The sequence below is a fragment of the Choloepus didactylus genome (assembly GCF_015220235.1).
Source record: "Choloepus didactylus isolate mChoDid1 chromosome 25 unlocalized genomic scaffold, mChoDid1.pri SUPER_25_unloc2, whole genome shotgun sequence".
NCBI classification, from domain to species: Eukaryota; Metazoa; Chordata; class Mammalia; order Pilosa; family Megalonychidae; genus Choloepus; species Choloepus didactylus.
The window spans coordinates 6,901,557-6,926,273 of record NW_023637607.1 but is presented as its reverse complement, the minus strand read 5'-3'; the positions used below and the strand labels follow the sequence as shown (position 1 = coordinate 6,926,273).

Sequence of the window (24,717 nt, the reverse complement as noted above, 5' to 3'; positions counted from 1 at the left end):
TGTTTATCTAAGGATAAACACCTCATTTTTTTCCATTTAGGATATTATTCAGTAGGTTAGAGTAATTTCAGTGCTGCCCATCCTCCTCCTCTTTTGCTAAATGCTTTTTATTTTAAAATGTCCATTTTATTAGAAAGCAACTCCATGATTTCCTGTGAGTGCCTTTTAGGTTGGTGACTGTGAGGGATGCAGTTTCTTTAGCTGAGAATACCTGAGGCACGAGAATTTGTTTTCCTGTGGACTTTTGTGTGGATGGCTCTCCTGTTCTGCAGGTAAACAAATACTTAAAATGGAAACCTTGGAAAGTTAACTGTTGGAGTAAAATGAATGTGAACAGGGCCCTGAAATCACACAGTCTGTTCTCAGCAGTGGTGAGGTGGGAGATATGGGGCCATGTGTGGGGTCTCCCAGGGTGGAAGGAAGACCCCTTGCACAGGGACAGGGTGGGGCTGCTTTACCCACCCATTGTGGATGTGTCGCCTCCTGGCTGTGACGGCCTGGTCAAGGGCACAGGAGGACTTCACAGAGATGAGCATGTTGAAGCCTCCATTGGAAGCACCATGGAAGAGGACCCTGCATTTCATCCTGCGAGGGTCATCTCCTGGGCATGAGCCTTTACCCTCCATTGTCCTGCTGCAAAGTGTGGGGACTTTATCCCCAGCAAAAGCCCCATGATGAAAGGAAACCTGATCCTTTGGTGACCTACAGGAGAGAGAAGCTCCTGGGGAGTGGAGCCCTCAGATTGTGGCAGGTCTTGCTGCCATATGTCTTCTGGCCATGGGGAGAGCTCAGTAAGGCACACTGAGCAGGAGAGGGGTGCTGTGAGATTTCTTCTCTGGTGGCATTATAGAGAATGGAGGGGAGCTGCGTGAGACTGCCTGCTGAGCCACTGTTGGGATGCGGTGACCATGCAGGCCAAGTGAGGTGATGGCCAGAAGCGAGGCAGTGGCAGGAGGGCTGGACCTGGTGAGTTGACAGTACAGGGAGCCAGAGAGGGGAGGGCAGGAGGTGAGGGGACCCCCAGCAGCCTTAGAACCACAACTGGGGGAGAATACAGAGGAGACTGTGAGCACAGGGGGCATCTGTGCAGCATGATGGGTGGTCCCCTCCATCCCACCCATGCTGGGAGGGGCATCTGTTCAGAGAAGAGAACTAGGCCACAGGCACAGAACATTCTTTGCCCTTTTTTTGTTCCAGTGAAAACCTAAGATTGACTTCCCAATAAGTTTCTCTCCTAATACAAATGCTATTCTTTTTTTTTTTTTATTAAATTCAGTTTTATTGAAATACATTCACACACCATACAATCATCCATGATATACAATCCACTGTCCACAGTATAACATAGTTATGCGTTCATCACCACAGTCTATCTCTGAAGATTTTCCTTATGTCAGAAAGAACCAGAACAAGAATAAAAAATAAAAGTGAAAAAAGAACACCCAAATCATCCCCCCATCCCACCCCATTTGTCCTTTAGTTTTTATCCCCATTCCTCCACTCATCCATACACTAGATAAAGGGGGTGTGATCCATAAGGTCTTCACAATCACACTGTCACCCCTTGTAATCTACATTATTATATAATTGTCTTCAGGAGTCCAGACTGCTGGGTTGCAGTTTGGTAGTTTCAGGTATTTACTTCTAGCTATTCCAATATATTAAAGCCTAAGAGGTGTTATCTATATAGTGCATAAGAATGTCCACCAGAGTGACCTCTCAACTCCATTTGGAATCTCTCAGCCACTGAAACTATTTCGTCTCATTTTGCATCCCCCTTTTGGTCAAGAAGATACTCTCAGTCCCACGATGCCGGGTCCACATTCATCCCCGGAAGTCATACTCTGCGTTGCCAGGGAGATTTACACCCCTGGGAGTCGGGTCGCACATAGTGGGGAGGACAGTGAATTCACGTGTCGAGATGGCTCAGTTAGAGAGAGAGAGGGCCACATCTGAGCAACAAAGAGGTACTCAGGGGGAGTCTCTTAGGCACCATTACATACAACTTTAGACTCTCCTTTGTGGTAATGAGCTTCATAAGGGCAAGTCCCATGCTCGACGGCTCAGCACATCAAACCGCCAGTCCCAATGTTTGTGACAACATCAACACCAGTCCAGGTGAGGATGTCCAACACATCCGCACCTTCCCCCAGATCCTCGGGGCTGGGGAGGGGGAGGCTGTAAATATATTTTTTAGTATCTGCCCAAATTACTCTAGGATGTGTCACTATTTCACTCCAGCCTATACTAACCTACTGTATCTCACTTCCTATTCAAAGTTCCATGCAATTGTGGTGACAAACGCTATTCTTGAGGGTCATGGCCACATACTAGGATTCTGTTATTTTAGTTACATTTCTTAGCTTCAGCTTTACGTTTCAGTGACACTGTTTAAGTAAGATTCTTTCCTGAGTCAAACTCTGCAGCTGCCCTGCTGCTATTCTGGGCTGATATGACAACAGGTGGCTGTTTTTATTCTCTAACGAGTTGCAGTTGGGGATTCTTTTATTTTCATCTCCTTCCTTCCCTTTCTGGCCACTTTTCATCCCCTAGAAGCTGTGGATTGTTTTTGCTGGCCCCACCCAGCTCCGTGAGTACCCTGTTTTGGTGATAAGCACCTTGTCTTGGGAGCCTTACCTGCTGGTTCAGGGAGATGAATTAGAATTAGAGCTTCATATTTCATAACAGTTTATGAAAATATAATTCACATAGCAAATAACTCACCCATTTGGAGTGGAAAAATACAGTGGCTTTTATATATTCACAAGAGCAGTGCAGCTATCACCACCACCAGTTTTAGAAGGTTTTCATCACCCCAAAGTAAAACTGGTATCTCCCAGCCCTCCAAGCCCCACACAGTCACTAATCTTCCCTCTTCCCTATATATTTGCCTGGTTGCTTCCTGTTTTAATGACTTCACCAGTTGACTGCCTCGCCTGATTTTGGCTGACATAGTTATTTTGATTTTGTTAGACTGTCCAGAAGGAAGCAATGTGGATTCTCAGTAGAGATCTACATGGAAAAGATAAACAGAAGCTCAGAGTGTGCTGCTTGATGAACACAATTCCAAGACCCAATATAGCACTTTAAATCATGATGAAATGAAGGACTAAGGGGAAAAGTGAAGTAAAAGAAGAGAAGCAAACAACTTAAAAACCCTCTGAGGTGCAGTTAGGTGGATTTGGGGTCTTGAACATCTTGCCCAATGTGCCTAAATTACAACTCCTGGAATAAGATGCATTCTGAGCAATGTCTTGTGATGAAGTCCAGCCATGGTATAGGGGGACTGGGGGACTGCAGCCCCAGCCAGAGCTCCAGCAGGACAGACACTAGAGAGGGGATTCCAGCCTCTATTACTGGTTGTGCCCCTTGACCTAGCAACTTAATCATTCTGAGTTGTTTTGTTCAGCTTTGAAATGGGGATTGAAGCCCTCACAGTGCTTGGCATGGCTGCCATCCAAGACAATGCTGCATCATTTTCCCCAAACCCAAAGCATCCCAATATGTGTTCATCCTTACGTATCATCACAGTCTTCTGCCTCTTACCGTAAAATTAAAGTAGCTTTATGCAAATAAAAGGAGATCAGGGAGATGCTGTCCAGAGGGTTTTGTGGCATTTTGGGCTGCTTGTTCTTTGCTTACAGACATTATTATTACTGTTATTATTAAGTTTGCTTTTCATTGAGGTGTGCTCACCACTCCAGTCCTAACACCTTTCCTGCTAGGTAGGCACAAGAACCCTGGGTTAGCTCTGACCCTTCTTTTGGTAAAGCCACATACCCCACAGGTGTGTTGTGTTGTATTGCATTACACTGTGTTGTTTCAGACCATCTTGCCCTCAGAGCTGCCTGGCTGTGATTTATTGGCCCCTAATGTCTGGTCTGATATTGTTGGGAGCAGGTCCCCTCCTGCTCCTCTGGAGACTGATCACAGGCAGTGTCTGTTCTCCATGCATCTACCCAGCCCTGCCTGAGCTGCAGCTAGCCAGGGGTGAGCACACCCTCCTTGCCAGGGTAGCAAGCCACTGCCCCTCCATTCCTTCATATAAACTGCTGCAAGGCTGGCACTGTGCAGACATGCTGGGTCTGGGTTCCTGGGAGATGCCTGCTTTGAAGCTGCAGCTGTAATGTTTCACTTCCTGCCCTTTTTTGCTGTGGAGCACACTGCTCCCCAGAGGCAGGCAAACAGCATTCCATTGCTGAACAGCTTGCTTCAAGTTCTCTCCCTGCCTGGCTGAGCAAGGGCTTGCTAGCAACGTCTGCTGGGGCCTTTCCGTGCTGTGTTTGTGTCTTATTTTTTTGTTTGTTTGTTTTTGATTGGGAAGAAGTTGGAGGAATACCAGCCTCCTTTACACTAGAACCTGAACCCTGTATCTTCCAAATGCATCCCTGGTAATGGGCAGACTGTGGTCAAACAACCCTGAGGAAATGATCCTGACTCTTCTTTATAGTGCAAATCCTGTGGTGTCCCCAGAAGTGTGGTAAGTTTAAGATGATGACTGTGGTGTGGACATCTGTGCAGAAAGTTGTTTTGTTGCATCGTTTGAAGAGGATGGAGTCTCCTCTTCTCAGTTTCAGAAGCTCTGTAAGGTAACTGTGGTTGGAGCCAGGATCTTGGGGACCTGGCAAATCTCCTGTTTTTCAGCCTCTGAAAGTTGATCTTACTTAGTTTGTAGAAATATATCACCTTTCTCAGTAACTGTAAAAGCTGATACAGGGAATTGCTTCGTGCAGTTTGATTTAAGAATCTGCAGTAAGTATTGCTTTAGTGCATATTTTATTTTGCAATGGACAAAACCTTGCCTTTGCAGATGAGCTAGTGAACTGTTGGGAGAAAAATATGTGAGCAGCTCTCCATTGGGACCTATTAACCTCTGGGTTCTTTCCAGCTTCTCCATAGAAAATGCCACACTAATCCTATGCAAATTTCAGTGAATTTAAAAGAGGAGTTTAATCTTTCAGTAGATTAGATAAAAGCTACCCATGTTTTTGTAAGGTCATTGTTTTTCTTTAAAGATATTAAAACATCTTTTTGAAACTAGCATTCTTACTCTCATTATCATAAAACATCCTCTGTATTCATGAATCTCCATGTTATAAACTTAAAGAACTTAATATCTGTTCTTCAAGAAATTCTTTGAACTTGTTCTACTGAACAGGTCGATTCAGTAGACTTCCAGAAGGCAAGTTGTTTAACAGGTGCAAATTTCAAATAACACATCATCCAAAACAGGAATCATTGAATCAACCTCGGCAATTTTTAAAAAGTTAGCAATTATAGTTTTGTTCATAATTTTGTTTTATTTAAATATGATTGTACTATGTCATTACTTGTTGCAAAACAAGGAAGGGATTTGATATAAAAGGGAGAAAGGGATTATAAGAGGAATATTAAAGCAATTTATACAGCTCCCCAGTGCCAGTTCTTCTTTTATTTCATATTCTTAGAGCCATTATCTTCATATGCCCATGAAGGTACCCTGGGGCCTTGTTAGCTGCCCAGACTCATTTATAATGGGACTGACTCTGCCAGGCAATATTATTTTTCTGATGATATAAAATGTGACATGACCAAGCACCTAAAATATGCTTTCATGGCAGCAGATTTGGGGAGGATCATTCTATTAACTTGATGATATCATATTGTTATTTCTCACTGATTGGGCAATTACATGTATTTATATCTGGAAACTTTTTATTTTGAGAAGTATTAGAAGTTAGATTAAGGTAGTGAGACATTCTTTGCAGGAATGCTTAGAAGTGTTTTCACCTGTGCAAGATGTTAATTAAAACTTAATCTAATTTAATAATTGATCTGTTTGTAACAATTCATAAGCTGAATTATTATATCAATGTGCTGGTAAAACATTTTTGTCCATGAAAAGGCAGTTTTGTTAATATAGAAGAAAACTTTAAGGAATCTTTTTAAAAAAAAATATTTTTCACTACAACTAAGAATATATAAAGCATCTTTTTTTTCCATAAAGCCAGATTTTTATCTCAAGTCAAGCTGCCCAGGTATTAAGTTAGTCTGAGGTGAAGAGAAAAAGCCCAGTGTAGAGGAAGTTGCTTAATTGGTTCCTTAATTATACCCCAAAATAAGCAGAAATTAAGTTACTGAACTCACTGGTTAAGTTAACTGTTGTCTGAAGTAATCTTAGGGCAGACATCTTGAGGTTTTATAATTTCCTAGTGAATCTTTCAAAATAAATGTTTAAATGTTTAGAATAAATGTTACTTTTTCTCTTTTAGAAAGTTTGCATTTGCATGATTGCAATTGAAATGTTCTCTTCCACATATTCTTCACACATACGCAAAATTAACAACTGCCCATATGATGAAATGAGGAATAGACGATTCCAGTACTTCCAGCAGGTGTCAGTATAAGGCAGTGGTGATAAAGGAGATTTTGGATCAAGAACTGGAAATCCAGCACAAATGATATGAAATAAATAAGCTAGTAGCAGATATGTTTTATTTCTTGATTATATTTTGAAAACTGATCTTAGTTATTGAAGTATTTAAATTCATATGGAATAATTAGAAGTTTTAGTTCCATAATTAAATGTTAATTAACAGATGCAAGTGTCAAAAACTGACACTGCACTTTATCACTGAAAAATTCTTTTGGAGTGAAACACTTATCCTAGTTGTCTATAGTAACTGAAAATAGTTAATTGGATTTTAGTTATCAGTAGTTTCTGTTTAAATGGGTTTGGCATTTACTTGCTTTAAGATGCTATAAATTCTCTTTCCCCCAAAGCAAAAAATGTTAGCATGACTTTCTCCCTCCCTATATCTCCTACAGTTTTAAAAGTTAGTCTCTTTGAAGGGATATGCTGCAACTTTCAGTGTTTTTCCACCAAAATAGAGAGGCAGTCTGCCCCTTTACAGACTGAAGTGAATGAAGAAAAAAGTTGCATTATCAAAGGGGAAATTTGGCTATTTTGAATTCATGTTGGCGTTTTGAAATCCAGCATCTGTTAGTAGTTTCTCTCCTTTCTTCCTCTTCACAGTCTCTCTTTCAACATTTATGGAGCTTCAGAGGTTTTGCTCTTTAACACTTAGCTTTTTTGCTTATTTCATACTTGTTTGTCAGAACATAGTTTATGTGCTACACACTTGGGAATTTGTGTAGAATATTGATGTTCTGCAGTTCATTTGTTCCTGTACATGTTGGGGAGCCAGGAGTCATGAAAAGAGGTGCTTGTGGAATTCACAGCTCTCAGAGTTAAGTGTGCTATTCCCTCTGTCATCTTATCTACCCATTCATTTGTATTTTTTGTCTTTAAAAACATTTCTTCTTAGTTATACATCCCATAAAATGTGGGCAAGAAACTGCAGCCAAAGTGCTATTCACATGGAGATATAATTTGCACCATTGAAGTTGCCCTGAGGACTTAAAATCACCTTTAATTATATGTAAATTTTTCCATATTTGGGTTTGACTACTCTGCTGGTTTGGATATATTATGTTCCCCAAAAAGAGCCATAATCTTTTAACCCAATATTGTTGGATGGAAACTTGATTGAGTGTTTCCATGGAGATGTGACTCACCCAACTGTGGGTAATAACTTTGATTAGGTTATTTCCAGGGAGGTGTTACCCTGCCATTCAGTGTGGGTCTTAATGAAATCACTGGAGTCCAAGAAGAGCTCACAGACAGATGGAACTCAGTGTTGCAGATGAGAGAGACTTTTGGAGAGATGCTTGGGAGCTGACACTGAGATGCTTGCCAGAGTTTGTTCTGGAGAAGCTAAGAGAGACAAACCCAGAGACATTTTGTAGGACACCATTTTGAAATGCAGGGGTTGAAACATGATGCAGGACAAGCAGATGCCAGCCATGTGCCTTCCCTGCTGACAGAGGTTGTTGGACTCCATTGGCCATTCTTCAGTGGAGATATCTTCTTCTTGATGCCTTTGTTTGGGCACTTTTATGGCCTTAGAACTGTAAATTTGTAATTTAATAAATCCCCTTTAGAAAAGTTAATTCATGTCTGGTCTTTTGCATAACAGCAGTAGGAACATCTGCTTAGTTTCTTTGAAATACTTTTTCTTAGAATATTTAAAAATATTTTTTCTTGAAGAGAACACAGTAGAAGCAAAGCTGAGTGTAAATGATTTTAAAAATGAAATTGACTTATTTGTTTTCTTTTTTATTTCTTTATTGTAGAATAAAACATATATACATAAAAGTGACAGCTTTTCAACTGCAATTTACCAAGTAGTTAGAGAACAAATTTCAAAGAATATTGTAGGTTACAGTTCCACATTTTCAGCTATTTCCTTAATGAGAAACACAACATATATACAAAAAGCTAGCATCTTTGAAAGCAGGATCCAACAAGTAATTATATAGGAAATTTCCAAAGTTATGAGTTACCATAGTTTCAGTTATTTCCTTATTGTGAAATTAATTTGTTTTCATGGTTATGTGATTGTTTTTGGATATTTTATCATTATATATATATAAATATATGTGAAGTTATAGGCTTACATATCATTAAATCTTTGGATTAAAAATTGATTGCATGTATGTTGAGTAAGAGAGGAATTTCATTAGTCTTTTTTACAGAAAGCCAATTTTCATAAAATATTTTATAATTGAAAACATGGTAGAAGCAGCTTTTTATAAAAGGTATTGGGATATGAACCATCTAGAAAATTGAGAAAAATATAGATGCAATTGGTGTTTTTAATTGAGTTCTTCATGACTTAAGCATTTTTAAATTTGATTTAATAATATAGCTTCTGTTTGCCTGCATATATATGTAAATCATTTTAGCTTAAATGGTTTTAATCATCTCTTAACTTTTTTGATAATTTCCTATCAGTAAAAATATTTTAAACATATAGCTATATATATAATTTAGAAACTATATACATAGTATGTAGTGAAGGCATATGTTAGATATTAGTAGATTATAATACATTCTTGTTTTCTGCTCTTCTTGCCCTCCAGTGAACAGTCTCCTTCCATCTGGGTCACCACTTGGTGACCATGGCTTTGAATACATAGTGAAATTCTGGCTGTCCCTAGCCCAGCCTTCTGGAGCTCTTGGACTTTCAGAATGGTGCTGACCTCAGAAGTCATCCCTGGAAAACTGTGTATTCTATGGGGTCAGATGATCTGCTCTGCTCTGGACAAAAAGTCCAGAAGATTCCACTCAGCAAGCCTGGGTTGGCTGGAGATATCTACAAAGGCCAGCTGTGCATGTGTGTAAATGTGTGAGCATGTGAGTGTGTAAGTGTGTGTGTTTATGAGGGTGTGGTCACATGTAGGTGTGAGCATGCCTGTATGCAAGTATCCAGAAGGACACATGAGTGTGTGTTCATGTATATGGGGGTTTGCATGCATGTATGTGAGGGTATGCACACTAGTGTACATGAACATGTGAGGGTGTGCACACATGGAGTATGAGAGTGTACACACATGGGAGTGCACATGTGAAGGTGTGCTCATGTATGTGTAGAAGTGTGTACCCAAATGTGCATATGAGTGTGCATGCATTTGTGAGTGAGAGAATAGGAACACGTGCACACACACATGTGTGATTGAGGCTGCTCATGCTTGTGAGTGTAAGGGTGTGAATGCAGTGTGTGTGTTTGTGAAAGTGTGTTCATGTGTGAGTTTGAGAGTGGGTGAGTGTGTGATGGTGTGTATGTGCATGAGTGTGAGGGTGTACTGGAATGTGCATTTTTGTGCATGTATGTTTTGGCATCTGAATGTATTGAGTCTGTGTGTATACATGTGTTTTCAATCATGGGAGACTTAGAGCTCTGGGGGTGATTGTAGTCCCCAAGGTCAGTGTGTGACCACACAGGACACATCTGTTGAACTCACCATCAGATTCACTGATGCAGGGGTTTACACCCCTTTTTCATTGCCATGTATGGCTCCCTTTGGAAGAGGTAGTTAATGTTGAGTGTGTGTTTTAAGAAGATATGGAATGGTTGATATTATATACACCCCATACTGTTAAATTTTATGCTTCTTATTCCCAAGCCTCCCCCCACCTCTTTTTCAGGTGGAAAATTGCTCTCCTTGAATAATTAGATCCTGGAGTGTTCTAGGAGATGGAGCTTTGCTGTGCTCCAACATATAGATGTGTTGGGTCAACACTCAGTCACCTTCAGTTCCTCTCAATAACCAAATCATATATGTGCTGTTTGAATCAAAGACTAGGTCAGGGTCCTGGAGTCCAGCCTGGAGGCAGAGCTCCCATTTGACCTGCTGCTGCTTTCAGGGGAAACTCTTGGGGTGACCAGTCCAGGGCGTCTCAGGGGCTTTAGGTAATTCAGTAACTGATTCACCTGAATGAAATTATCATAAATAAAATGCGGAACATAAAACCTTTGTGATAGTGAAGGAAAGGTAATAAAGTCAGCTGATAAGACTGAAAATCAAATTGACATGGCTTAGTGCATTTATAACCTATGGATATATAGTACATAATTTATGGAGGAAGTTGGGGATTTAACCTAAATGCCACACTAAATGTTTTGAAATAAGACTAGAATCTCAGAAAACTTGAATTCATCTTAAGTTCCTAAGGGGCTAGAAACCCATCACTGAGAACTACAATCAGCTAACCATCAATTGCAATCATCTAAAAATGTGGGAATTAGAGCAGTTTGCCTTTCAACCTGAGATCAAGGAGGAATAAGACATTATGGGAACTGTTCTGGTATTACACTACCATGTTTCCTTACCCTTTGGTTTATGTTTAATAACTCAAGTTATACATCATTAATAAACACTTTATACAATATTCAGACAAGCTCTGTCCCATCAGCTCAGGCCCTCCACTCCACTCCCAGACTCAGGCTAAGGAAGCATCTCTCAGAGCCCCGTGTGAGTCTTAGGAGGTAGATGTCAATCCATCCACCAGAGTTTGGTGATTCAGTCTGGCCTGGATGGGGCCTGGGAACTGTGAGGAGAGGCATGCCATCAGGCCTCATTATTTCTAGCTTCAGTAGAAAGGCAGGATGCTAAAGAACAATAATGAGGTTAAGGAAACTCCACCATTAGATAAGGAGGGTTGGTTTTTATGGTAATTTTATCCAGTGTTTTGAGAAAAAGTAGGTACTTCCATAAGTTGATAGTCTATAGACAAAATGCTAAAGAAAGAAAGATAAGTTATTATGTAAGAAAAATGGCAATAAAAATTTCCTGAAAACTATGGTAATTCTTTTAAATGTGTGTCTGTGTCCTCAGGAATGTGAGAGGAGTTATCTGAGAGCAATAAGTGAGGACCAGGAGTTTCGCTTCTCTAATGGCTGAAGGAGGTCTTATGGGATTCGACCCTCCTGTAGTTAACAACTACAACCTCAGGGAAGATAACAAAAACTGTGACCTGAAGTCATAGAAAACTGAACAAAATCAGAGAGATTCTTGAGTAAAATTTACAAGAAAAAAAAGGACAGCATGAGTGAAGTATCTAGTTTCTTGGCTTTTAGCTTGGAGACATGTAGAGGCTAAAATTCTTATAACCTCCCCTTACACAAACAACACGTCTACAGTGCTTTTGGATGAAGAAACAGAAGACTGAATCAGAGAAACCATATTTACTAGAAAGGGAGAGTGGGATCCCAGAAAGGAGAGAACTTAAAAGGAGATCTTTATAGTCTGTATTTAAGCCATTCCGAAGTATAACTAACTACTGAACAACACTTGAGCAGGGCAAAATCCATGCAACCCAAACCCAACTGTGGATACATAAATGAAGATTTTATCCGTCACTCAGAAAGCAGAGTTTGCAATTTGAATTTAAAAGTTAATTGCCTCCTAAAATAAAATAAAACACTCTTCAAAATACTATAAGGGAATCTAGAATCCCCACAACATAACATCATAATACACAGAATAAAATCCAAAATTAATTAACATGTGAGGAATGAGGGAGATATGACCTATTCTCGAGGAGGAAAAAGCAACACAGACCAATATGAAGATTTCCAAAATGATGAAATTAGCTGATAAGAATTTGGAAGCAGAACAATAATTCTAGAAAAATAAGCCCTGGGGGAAAATGAATAGATTCAGTGTAAAGAGAGCAGAAAGAGAAGAGAACATGGATAAGAAAGTAAACTCGAGGAGTAAGAACAAATGCAAAGAACAAAGAGAAGGAGAAATTTTGAATCATGAGACTCACCATGAAAGTTCCCCCTCAAAGGTGTGAAATAGACTTTATGAAGAAATAATCTTTATGCTGCTCATGCCACTGAGATATTGTACTCATTTTCAGGAAATAAGGCTTCTTTGGCATTTCTAATCATTGGAAAAGAGAAACGTCAAAAAATATAACTTAAAGTACAGTAAATTAAAAAAAATTTTCTCCCATCTGTGGAGTCTGTTGAGGCCAAGGAGAAACTGGGAATTCACTGATTCAAATAAATAAATAGAAGTTTCTACTTGGGAAAATATTGAAGAGAGAGTAATGACAGTCACATTAGAAATCAGAGAAGATCTACCCTCTATGAGAAGCAATAGCTGAACTTGAGTTTTATTGTTTAAAATGAAGATTCAAAAGAAGGATAAATACAAGCTTTGTGGAGGTTTTTGTGGAGGTTTTTCAAGTTGGAACTCAAGCAATGACCCTTCGCATTTTCCTACAGCTATTGAGTTAAACTGAAGGTAGAATATCACAGTATGGCAACAGATATCCACCATCAAATCTTGAATAGCTTTATGGGTGATTCTCTTGAACACAAGTGAAGAACACAGACTCATTTCATAGTAATCTTCTATTTACATAAATCTTAAAAAGATTTAACTACCTTGCCTGGATCCAGTTGAGTCCACGGAATCATTTTCTTTTTCAGTTCCTCTTCATATTTCTTTGCATCTGTCCTCTTGATGACTAATTTATTTTTGAAGCAAATGAGTTCTTCAGGTTCTAACTCCTAGAAAATGGAAACCATAGATACCAAAGAAATTGTAGTCATCATGCTTTCCAAATTTTCCACATACATCACTATCAGGTAAACTTATCAAACTGCTTCATTCCCCCACCCCCAATGTTCAGTTACAGCCTCAATTGCATATATGATGACAGTTCTGTTCTCTAGATTATTGTTGCTTTTTTTCTCATTACTATCTACCAAGACATATAATAAGTCATTTTTAAAAGACATTATGGTTAACTTTAGAAATATTTAAAAAAAAGAATATTGTGTAGTGCTTATTTAAAAAATACGTGTTGTAGGTATTATTCTTTCCTTTTGGCAAAATGCTATATAGAGATTTTAATTTCCCAGTTCTGGAGAAAAATGTCTCCAGAGCTTATGCTCTTAACAATGAGCTAGGCTGCCTTTACCTATTACCAGAATAAATGCTTTTGGACAATCTGCTTATTATTGATGTGCTGCTGTAGCCAAGGGACCTTAGATGCCAGCCACAGCATATACACACACACACCTGCCTTCTTGACCATTCTGGGCAAATGTGAACCATAGCATCATAAAGCAGTAGGCTTTCCTGAAGAGAAAATCCAAGATCCAAAGGGATTCCATATTTCTTTATCTAAAAGCCATAAAATGCAAAAATATTAATTTCACATCCTTTATGCAGATGTATAACAATCTGGAGAGTACTCACTTCCAAGTGGTTTATACTTGTATGATTGACTGTAAGTGCAGCAAGTGGTGATAGTGTTCAATAACAAAGTCATTATCCTTCAGAGAGCACACGTACTTTACTAGATCATTGTACTGCTCTTTGTACCATACTGTAATTACAGGATTGAAATGGTAACTGCATTCTCTTTGTGTTTTCAAAGCTATCATGTAACTTTGATTTTATGAATACAAGCAAGTCTAGGGAGAGCTGTACGTGAGCTCATTCTCAATACAGCTCTAGAAATAGTGCTGACTAGTGAGAAGAACCTTGAACAGTAGTCAGTTTAACTATAAAACATAACTGTGCTTTACTTTTCCTCCTGTCTTTATCTTCTGTTATAATCTATAATTGCCTTTCAGGTCTTGGTTTTTAATTATGATTTTTCTACTTTATTTTTGTATATATTCTTGTGAAGCATGCCTTTGTGTAAAGGAGCATGGGATGAATAACTAGTTATATAGTTATATGATTATTTAATTTGTAGCTTTAATTATTAATATTATTTGTTATTGTTATTGTATTATGTCTCTATCATTGAGAATAACAAGTCACAAGATGATATGAGCTTTTGTTCCTTGTCCATTTTTTTCAAATCTAAATATTTGATATTCCATTATGTCTATTAATATTATACTTGGCTTTATTTTTTTCATAGGGTTATCATCTAACTATTTGTTTTACTTAAGTATCTTGTTTATTTCCTTTATTCACATTAAAATTTAATGTAAGCTCTATGAAACAAAGACTTTTGTTTTCTCTTGTACTTCTAGGAACTAGAGTGGGGCAAAGTACATACTAGCCACTTTAATATTTGTTCAGTGAAAATATGAATGACACATTAGGGGACCTGCAGATTTTGGTTGAATGTAGCCAGAAAAATATGTTTTTATATTACCTCAGAAAATTATGAAAATAGTCATAAATAAGCTATAGCAATATTGATTAATTCAATAATAACATACTGAGTACATATAAAGTGTAAGACATTAAAATATGGATAAAAATATCAAAAGGTATGGTCTCTATGTGAATGTCTAGTGTTTTCAAAGGAAATTAAGGCGTACACAAAAATAACTAAAATACACTGTAAAAAATCTCATAATATAGGAAATAATATAGGACTTGAAACTGAGGAATCAAGATAGTATTTGAGCTATGCCTCAACAGAGTATTTTTTAGATAATGGATAGGGCTTTGCTTCATCAAGTGTAGAGGTAAGATAAAAATGAAATGTTAGTCATTTCACCAAAAAGAATTAAAGCAAAGTCAGTCAAGCATTGGGTAACAATGAATAATGCAAATATCAAGAAAATTCATGAAAGGGAAGACTCCTGAGGTATGAAACAAGAATGATAATATGGAACTGAACCACATATAAATAGAATATTTTTAGGCAATCATTTCACAATGGACTAAAATTGCCTGTGGATATGTTTGTACTTTTTTCTTACAAAAATTTGGAGTGAAAAAGTTACCATTGCTATTATTCCTTCCATAATCACACTAAACTTACATAGGGAATTCACATAGACTGAAATAGATAAACATGGGAGAGCCTGATCTTAGAGGTTGATAGATCCCCCATCATTTAGCTGTGTGGACATAAGCAGGTCATTTACCCCCCTAGAGACTAGTTGTATAGTCTGTAAATAAAAGTGAAATCAACTACCTTTCAAGGTTTTATTAAGGATAAATTGTTTTGCATATAGAAGATGCCAAAATACGATGCAAGCACAGAGTGTTATAATAATTTTGAGCTCCCATTCTCCTATGTTAAGATATCCATACCCAATCTAATTCTGTATGATGGTTTTTCTGTCCTTTTGTTTTGTTGTTTTTTGAACATTTCAAGGTATTTTATGATAGACCAGAATTTTCCATTTTGCTCTCAAACTGTTGCCATTATCTTTAAATTAACACCACCCATCTAGAAAGAAAGAAAAGTATTGTCACAGTAAACAAATTGACGTTGCTTGCTTTTCAAGAAAATAAAAAGCTAAAAAGACATTTTAAGAGAATAAAAATATTCTCTAAATCCTGAGTATATTAAAAATGTATGTGTAATAAAATAATCTGTGGTTAATTTTAAACAATCACCAAAGGCTGAAACTTTGAATTTCATTGACCAAATATAGTAATTATATCCATTTCAGTTATGAAGTTTTGACCAATTTTGAAAACATTTCTAGCTTTTTTGTGTGGGGAAGTTAGCGATGTGCATAGTACAAAAGAAGGATCATTCTAAACTGTCTCTCACTTCTCTCTGAGAATCTAAATATCAAACAATAAATGGAAAAATTAAATCACTGTAACACAACATGAGGTGTCATGTAAGGATGTGTAATTATATTATGTCAAGTGATGAGAGGAGATGCTTTCCAGTTAAATATAACCAAACTCAAAGAAAATAAATCTTAACTTGAGGAGGTTTTATTTCATTTTGTTTTAGAAATTAACTGAATCAAAGATGAGATAAAATTACTTATCCATTAATAGCAACAATAATGAATTCAAAATTCATTCTTAGTGAGAGCTTCAGGATTACTGATAGTAGATAGTGCCAAAGAGGGACATTGGATCTGAAGAAGAAGGTAATCCCAAACTTCTGCTCCAATTCTGCCCCAAGACAGTACACCTTTCAATGTAAAAAAATAGTCTGAAGAAAAAATTAGTGACAATTTTTCCAAAATTTTAATAGATTGTGCCACCAAAATCTATTAGTCCCTTCTCCGCCATTCAGTGTTGTTCATTCTCCCACTGACAAAGTTGGTCAATGATTCTAACAATCTTTTAAGCAGAATTAAAGTGGATTTGAGACTTTTACCAATAATGTATCAAGAGAAGTCTTGATCCATCTTGCGTATGACAGCTGAACTATATATATTTTATTGCCATGGCAGTAAAAACTCATAAAAAAGAAAGATGAATGAAAGAAAAGGTTTTATAAGTCTTATTTATGAATTAAATATTGGTTAAATTATAGAGATTGCCATGAAAAGATAGTAAGGTGAAGAAACATCTCTGTAAAATAAAATATTTATTCATGTGTCTCTAAACCCATCACTGAAATACAGTTAAAAATTTTTGATGAAATAAACTAATTTGAAACAACTTTTCAGTCTTTGGTCTACAGGTTTTATAAAAGCACCTATTCTACAGTAGTGAGAAATCAAGCACAAAGTCTGAGTTCCCTGACTGTTACTGGAGGCAAGATGAGTGCAGTGATTAGTACAATTATTAGGTTTGGCAAAATATGTGTAGATTAGTAATACATAAAAGCAAGAACAACTTCATTAGACTTTATTATGATTAATTTCTGTAAAATTCTCAACTAATAAGCCTATATTTCCTAAAATTAGATCCTTCTGTATATTACACCCTAATTTTAATAGAGCAAGAAAAACAATTTTAAAAAAAACCCATTTCAAAAGGCCTATGTTTATGCTTCATTTCTGATTTTACTAAAGTATTTATCCTTTACAGATTTGAAACAGGCACTGTGGAGAGGTAACAGAAGATATCAAAGAGCTTTTAGTCAAAATAGGAAAAAAAAGAAAAACAGATATAGACACCAGAAACATGTTGGTAACAAAGTCATTTTAATAAACTGCAACATTTATGAGTGTGTGTTTGACCTGTCAAAGAATAGTCAATAAATCAGAGATGGGCATGGAATTTTAATGATGACATGAGAACTTGATAGAATCACTTACTAGTATTTTAACCAGACTCAAAAGATAAGCATCAAAATACTTTGACATAGACATTTCACAACTTTTAAATTCACTGTTATGTTTGAGAACATTAAATCTTGTCATTTTGCACATGGAGATAACTCTGTGCTAGAATGTGACTTAACCATTAAAAGTACAGAAAATGGAAGCAGGCTGCCTGCATTCTAGCTTGCTCTGCCACTTAAAAGTGTGAACTTGAGAAAGTTAATCTCTTCTGCTTCAATTTAGTAGCCATAATAATGTCTTACTTACTTCATAGGGTTTCTCTGAAAAGTACATAATGTTAGAGTTGGAAATTGTAAATGTCCATAATAAACTTTAAAATGATGTTAGCTATTATCACTCTCTGTATAGCAATATGTAATATAATTATTTATATCTAAATCAAACTTTGCATTCTTTTTCTACCTTTATTTTATTGTAAATATCAGTCCATATATAAAACAAATATTCAGATTAACAAAGCATGATAAAGCAAACATCTGTGTAACTTTCCCTAAATTAAGATAAATAATGTTGCCATCACTTCAGAAATCCAGGTAGCAGTGCAGATTATAACAGCCCCTTCCTCTGGAGGTTACTGTGTTGCTATTTTTATTAAGATTTGCTTAGCATGTTTTTCATTATATGTGTGGGTCAGTATGCTCATTCATAAGCAATATAAGTTGGTTTTTCCAATCTTCTAATATGTTATAAATGGAAAAACATAGCATGTGTTCTTACATGCCTAGCTAACTTTGCATGTTATGGTTTTAAGATTAATCTCTGTAGCATTCATTTCTATTGCTCTCTGTATGTATTGTGTGAAATTACATATTTTGGTTATAATATCTACTTTTGTGGACATTTGAGTTGTTTCTAATTTGGTGCTTCCATTAATATTTCTGCTATCAACATTTGTACACACATCTTGTGATCCATGTAGTAAGAGTTCTTAAAATTCAGTCTTATTTCTAAAACCTTACTATTATTTTTCTAGTCCTAGGATGTATCATCAGGAGTTGGAATTCCTTGTTCATGAAATATTGTCCATTTTACTTATATTTTGTCCAAACATTTCCAAAGCAGCTACCCACCAGCAGAGTATGAGCCCACCTGTTGCACTGTCTCCTCTGCAACACTTTTATTGTCAGATTCTTATTTTATGCTGATCTAGTTGAGTGGGTTTCATTGTAATTTTAATTTAATTTTCAGGGGTATATTGGGCATTTGGATATTAACTTTGTGAGTGGATTTTTATCAATTTAAAGTAAATCTTCATATTTTTATATGAATGTTCTTTATCCATTATAAAGTTTCAAATACTTACCACTAAGTGGCTTGTCTTTTTCTTTGCTTAAGATTAATCTTTTGATGACTGCAAAGTTCTTAATTTTAAAATAGTTAAATTTGTTATTTATTCTTCCCAGGTTGTGCTTTTTAATGTCTTACTACAAGAGCCTTTCTCTATCTCAAAATCATGAAGATATTCTCTTCAGATATTATCTTCTAAAAGTTTCATTTACTAGCTTTTCACAACAAAAAAACAAATCCAAAAACATTTAATTATACACCTTGACGCAGTAAGAATTTATCTCCCTGCTATGAAAGGTTGGTTCAAGGATAAGAAAATCAATTAATGTAATCACCACATTAATAGAATGATGGAACAAAATCACATGATCATCTCAGTTGATGCATAAAAGGCATTTGACAAAATCCAGCACCCCTGCTGATATAAACACTTAGAAAATAGGAATAGAAGGAAACTTCCTCAACATGTTAAGGGACTATATGAAAACACACAGCTAATGTCATACTTAATGTGAAAGACTGAAACTTTCCCTCCAAGATCAGCATGAGACAAGGATGCCCCTTTCACCACTGTTTTCAGCATTTTACTGGAAGTTCTAGTAGAGCAATTAGGCAAGAATGAAAAGGCATCCAAATTAAAAGGAAGAAGTAAATCTTTCCTTATTTGCAGATGGCATGATCCTATATACAGAAAATTCAGACAAATCCCCAATAAAATCTTAATGCTATAAATGAATTCAGCAATGTGGTGGGAATACAAGATCAATACCTCTAAAAATCAGTATTGCTTCTATACACAGGTAAGAACAATAGGAAGAAGAAATCAAGAAAAAAATCCATTCACAATAGCAAGTAAAGATCAAATATCTAAGAATAACTCTAACCAGAATGTACAGGAAAACTAAAAACAATGCATAAATAAATTAAGGAAGACCTAAATAAATGGAAGCATTATTGTGTTCATGGACTGGAAGATATCAATCCTAAAACCCAAAGCCAATTTATAAATTCAATGCAATCCCAATCAAAATTCTAACAACCTTCTTTGCAGAAATGGGAAAGTTCAACCATCAAATTTATATAAAGTGTAAGGAGTCATGAATAATATGAGCCAATCTTGGAAAAGAAGAATTAAGTTGGCGGTCCCACACTTACCTATCTTAAGACTTATTACAAAGCCATGGTAATCAAAATGAATGGTACTGGCACAAGGACAGATTTAGAGACCAATAGAATAGAATTAAGAGCCCAAAACTCAAGCCTCTTTTTTTATGGCCAACTGATTTTTGAAAGGTGACTGAGACTGTTCAGTTGGGAAAGAATAGTTTCTTCAACAAATAGTGCTGGAAAAACTAGGTCTCCATTTTCATAAAAGAACACTTCACACCATATACAAAAATCAACTCAAAATGGATCAAAAACCTAGAGGGAAGGAGCTAAGATGGTGGCATAGGGAGGAGTGGAAGACTGTTAGTCCCCCAGGAACAATTTATAAATGACCAAAAAACTAGTAAATAACCTGGAATAACAGGGGGAGACAAATATGACTGTCCACTCATCATCCACCAACCTGAATTGGGAGGAATGCCGAGATCACAGCATAAAATCTGTAAGTAAAACTGCGACCCTGCTGAGAGCTGAGAGCTGAGAGAGGGAGCCCCTCCCTCACAGAAGCCACGTGGTGCACTCTCTCAGCCCAGCTCCAAGTGGGGTTTTAATGTTAACTGCTCATTACAGACAGCGAATCCTCAACAAGCAGACAGAGGCTTTTGGTGACAACTGACCTTGGGAGAGTTAGGGAACATATCTGTCTCAGTACAGGGAGCCCAGAGGATTGGGTGCTATTTCTGGCTGATGGGTGAACCTGGGAGTTTTTCTGTCCCTTTCTCTCTCTGTGGAGAAAACCTCAGCTGTGCTCTGCCTGCAGCACTTTGCAGTAAAGACGGCCTCAGCCATTTTAAAATCAAAACACTTTGATCAGCAGAATCACAGAAACAAAGAACTTATTGATAGGCAGATGACATCTCTGGAGGGGGCATAGCTACCCAAGAGGAAAGAGAGGGGCCCAGCACTACTGCCCTTCTTTTAGTCTTTCTGGAACCAGACCCCAAAGCCTGGGGGAGGAGAGCCACAGGCCACACCCTCTTACACAGGCAGTGACAGGCTGACAGGTGCATCTGCCAGGCAGAAAAGCACAGGTGTCTCAATCCTCTACGAAAAGCCATCAGGGAAAACAGATACTGAAATATTACCTCCCTCTGTGACCTGAGCCTGTTCTCATCTGGGAAAACCTGATTGGGGTGGCCTGGGAGGTCAGATGCCTAGACAACAGAAAACCACAACCTACACTAAGAAAAATGAAGCTATGACCCAGTCGAACAAACGTACACTTCAACTGAGATACAGGAATTTAAACAACTAATGTTAAATCAATTCAAAAAGTTTAGAGAATATTTCACAAAAGAGACAGAGGCTGTAAAGAAAACACTGGGCATATAAGGCAGAAATTGAAAGTTCAAAAAACAACCAGTAGAATATATGGAAATGAAAGGCACAACACAAGAGATGAAAGACACAATGGAAACATACAACAGCAGATCTCAAGAGAGGCAGAAGAAAACACAAGAACTGGAGAACAAAACACCTGAAAGCCTACATGCAAAGGAGCAGATGGAGAAAAGAATAAAAAAATATGAGCAACATCTCGGGAACTTAAAGATGAAACAAAGTACAAGAATGTGTATCATTGGTGTCCCAGAAGAGAAGAAGAGAAGGGAAAAGGGGCAGAGGCAATAATAGAGGAAATAATCAATGAAAATTTCCCATCTCTTATGAAAGACATAAAATTATAGATCCAAGAAGCACAGCATACTCCAAACACAATAGACTGAATAGGCCTATGCCAAGACACTTAATAATCAGATTATCAAATGTCAAAGATGAAAAGAGAATCCTGAAAGCAGCAAGAGAAAAGCAATCCATCACATACAAGGAAGCTTATAAGACTATGTGTGCAGATCTCTCAGCAGAAACCATGGAGGCAAGAAGAAGTGGTGTGATATTTAAGATACTGAAAGAGAAAAACTGCCAACCAAGAATCTATATCCAGCAAAGCTGTCCTTCAAATATGAGGGAGAGCTCAAAATATTTTCCAACAGATGAGAGACTTTGTGAACAAGACACCCACCCTAGGATACTAAAGGACACTGCAGAGTGATAGGAGAAGACAGGAGTGCATGGTTTGGAACACAATTTTGGGAGATGGTAGCACAGCAATGTAAGTATGCTGAACAAAGAACTATGAATGTTGAGGAGAAAGGTTGGGAGCATGTGAGACACCAGAAGAAAGGAGGAAAGATAAAGACTGGGATGTGTAACTTGGTAAAATCTAGAGTGTTCAACAATTGTGATAAAATGTACAAATATGTTTTTTACAAGGGAGAACAAGCAAATGTCAATTTGCAAGGTGTTAAAAATGGGGAGGCATTGGGGGAGGGATGCAATCAATGTAAACTAGAGACTGTAACTAACAGAACCATTGTATTATGCTTCCTTTAATGTAACAAAGGTGATACCAAGGTAAATGAGATAAGAGGGGGGGATAGGGAAGGCATGTTAGACACTTGACATTGGTGGTGTTGTCTGACTCTTTACCCTACTTTGATTTAAGGTTACTTTTCCTTTTGCTACTTCCTAGCTCTCATTTTTCTCTGCTTTCTTTTCCCTCTCTACCTTCTTTGATGCTCCCTCCTGCCTTGTGGAAGAAATGTAGATGCCCTTATATAGATAGTGGTGAAGGTGGTGAACACATAAATATGTGACCATACAGAGAACCATCAATTGTTTACTTAGGTGAATGTTATGAAGGTCTGAAATGGTGGTGAACACCCATCACTTAGTGTGATATGAACAAAAACCATCTTTAAAAAAATGGGTTGATGTCAAAACCTCAAGGGCAATATACTGATGAAATAAGCCAGACACATGAGGACAAATATTACAGGGTCTCACTGATAAGAACTAATTAAAATATGTAAACTCATAGACATGAAATATAAGGTACCAAGATATAGGATGAGGCTTAAGAATGGGGAGTGGTTGCTTTGTATGAGCAGAATGTTCAACTAGGATGAACTTAAATGTTTGGAAATGAACAGAGGTGTCAGTAGCAAGATGTGAGAATAACTAACAGTGCTGAATGGCATGTGAATGAGGTGGAAATGGGAAGCTCGGAGTCATATATGTCAATAGAAGGAAAATTGGAGGTCAAAAGATGGGAATGTATAAAACTGAATCCTATGGTGGGCAATGTCCATGATTAACTGTACAAATATTAGAAAACTCTTCCATGAACCAGAACAAATGTATGACAATACAACTAGAAGTTAATAATAGAGGCATATAGGGAAGAAATATATACCTATTGCAAACTATATACTACAGTTAGTAGTAGTTCAGCATTCTTCATAAACAGTAACAAATGTACTATACCAACACTATGAGTCAACAAATGAGGGGGGTTGTTAGGGATATGGGAAGATTTGAGTTTCCTTTTCTTCTTTCTTTTTTTTTTTTTTTTTTTTTTTTTTTTTTTTTGCATCTTTCACTTTATCTTGTCTGGATAATGAAAAGTTTTTAAAATTGAACAAAAATTAAGTGTGGTGATGGATGCACCGCTGTATGAGGGCACCAGGGGCAACTGATTATACACTTGGATCATTAGATCATTGTATGGTATCTGAACAATCCCAAAAAAATTAAAAAAAAGGATCAAAACCTAAATAGAAGAGCAAGAACTATCAAATTCCTAGAAAAAAATATAGGGGAGCACCTTCTAGACATTGTTTTAGGCAATGGTTCTTAGACTTTGTACCCAAAGCACAAGCAACATAATAAGAAAATAGACCTCATCTAAGTTAAAAACTTTTATGCTTCAAAGGATTTTATCATGAAAGTAAAACATCAGCCTACACAATGGGAGAGAATATTTGGAAACCATATATCCAGTAAATGTTTATTATCCAGAATATGTAAAGAAATCCTTCAACTTAACCACAAAAAGACAAACAACCCATTTAAAAAATGGGCAAAAGATGTGACTAGTTGTCTCCCCAAGAAAGCTGTACAAATGACCAGAAAGCTCTTTAAAGGATGCTCAACTTCATTAACCATCAGGAAAATGCAAAACACAACCACAGTATGATACCAAATCTCACACATTAGAATGGCTGCTAAAAAAAATGAAAAATAACATGTTGGAGAGGATGTGGAGAAATAAGAACACTCATTCATTGCTTGTGGCAATGTAAAATGGTGCAGCTGCTGTGAAAGACAGATCCTCCAAAAGTTCAGTATGGAACTACCATATGGCCTGGCAATCCCACTAAAAGGTATATACTGAAAATAACTGAAAGCAGGGAATTGCAGTGAGATTTGCAAATTGCTGTTAATAGCAGCTTTATTCACTATTGCCAAAAGTGTCCATCATCCAATGAGTGGATAGATAAAATGTGTTCAATACATAAAATGGAATATTATTCAGTCATAGAAAGGAATGAAATCCTGATATCTGCAACAACATGGATGTACCTTGAACCATCATTTGAGTGAAATAAGCCAGACACAAGGGTTATATATATATGATCTCACTGATTTGAAATAATTAGAATAAGCAAACTTATAATACCAAAATCTGTAATATAGGGTACTGGGAACAGGTAAGGATAGAGAATAGGAAGTTAAGCTTACAAAATGTACAAGGTTCCAGAATGATTGAAATATTTTGGTAAGGATGGTGGTGATGGTAGCACAATTTTGTGAACATATTAATGGTACCAAATATATATCTGAATGTGATTTAAAGGGGAAATGTTAGATTATATATGTGGTATATACTCCACCTGAAACCTATAGGGAGGATCCTTTCTTGCCTCTTTCTGGCTTCTGGTGGTTGCCACAGTCCTTGGCATTCCCCAGCTTCTCTAGTGCATCACTCAAGTTCCACTTCCATTTTACATGGCTGTCTGCCCTCTGTGTGTCTCTCTCTTTCTTCCAAATCTCTTTCCTT

At 37.1% G+C, this 24,717-nt stretch overlaps 1 pseudogene; it reads left to right on the top strand.

Annotated features, from left to right (window-relative positions):
* The first annotated feature begins 471 nt into the window (after window positions 1-471).
* Window positions 472-24,717, top strand: part of LOC119525564 — a 44,992-nt pseudogene continuing 20,746 nt past the window's right edge.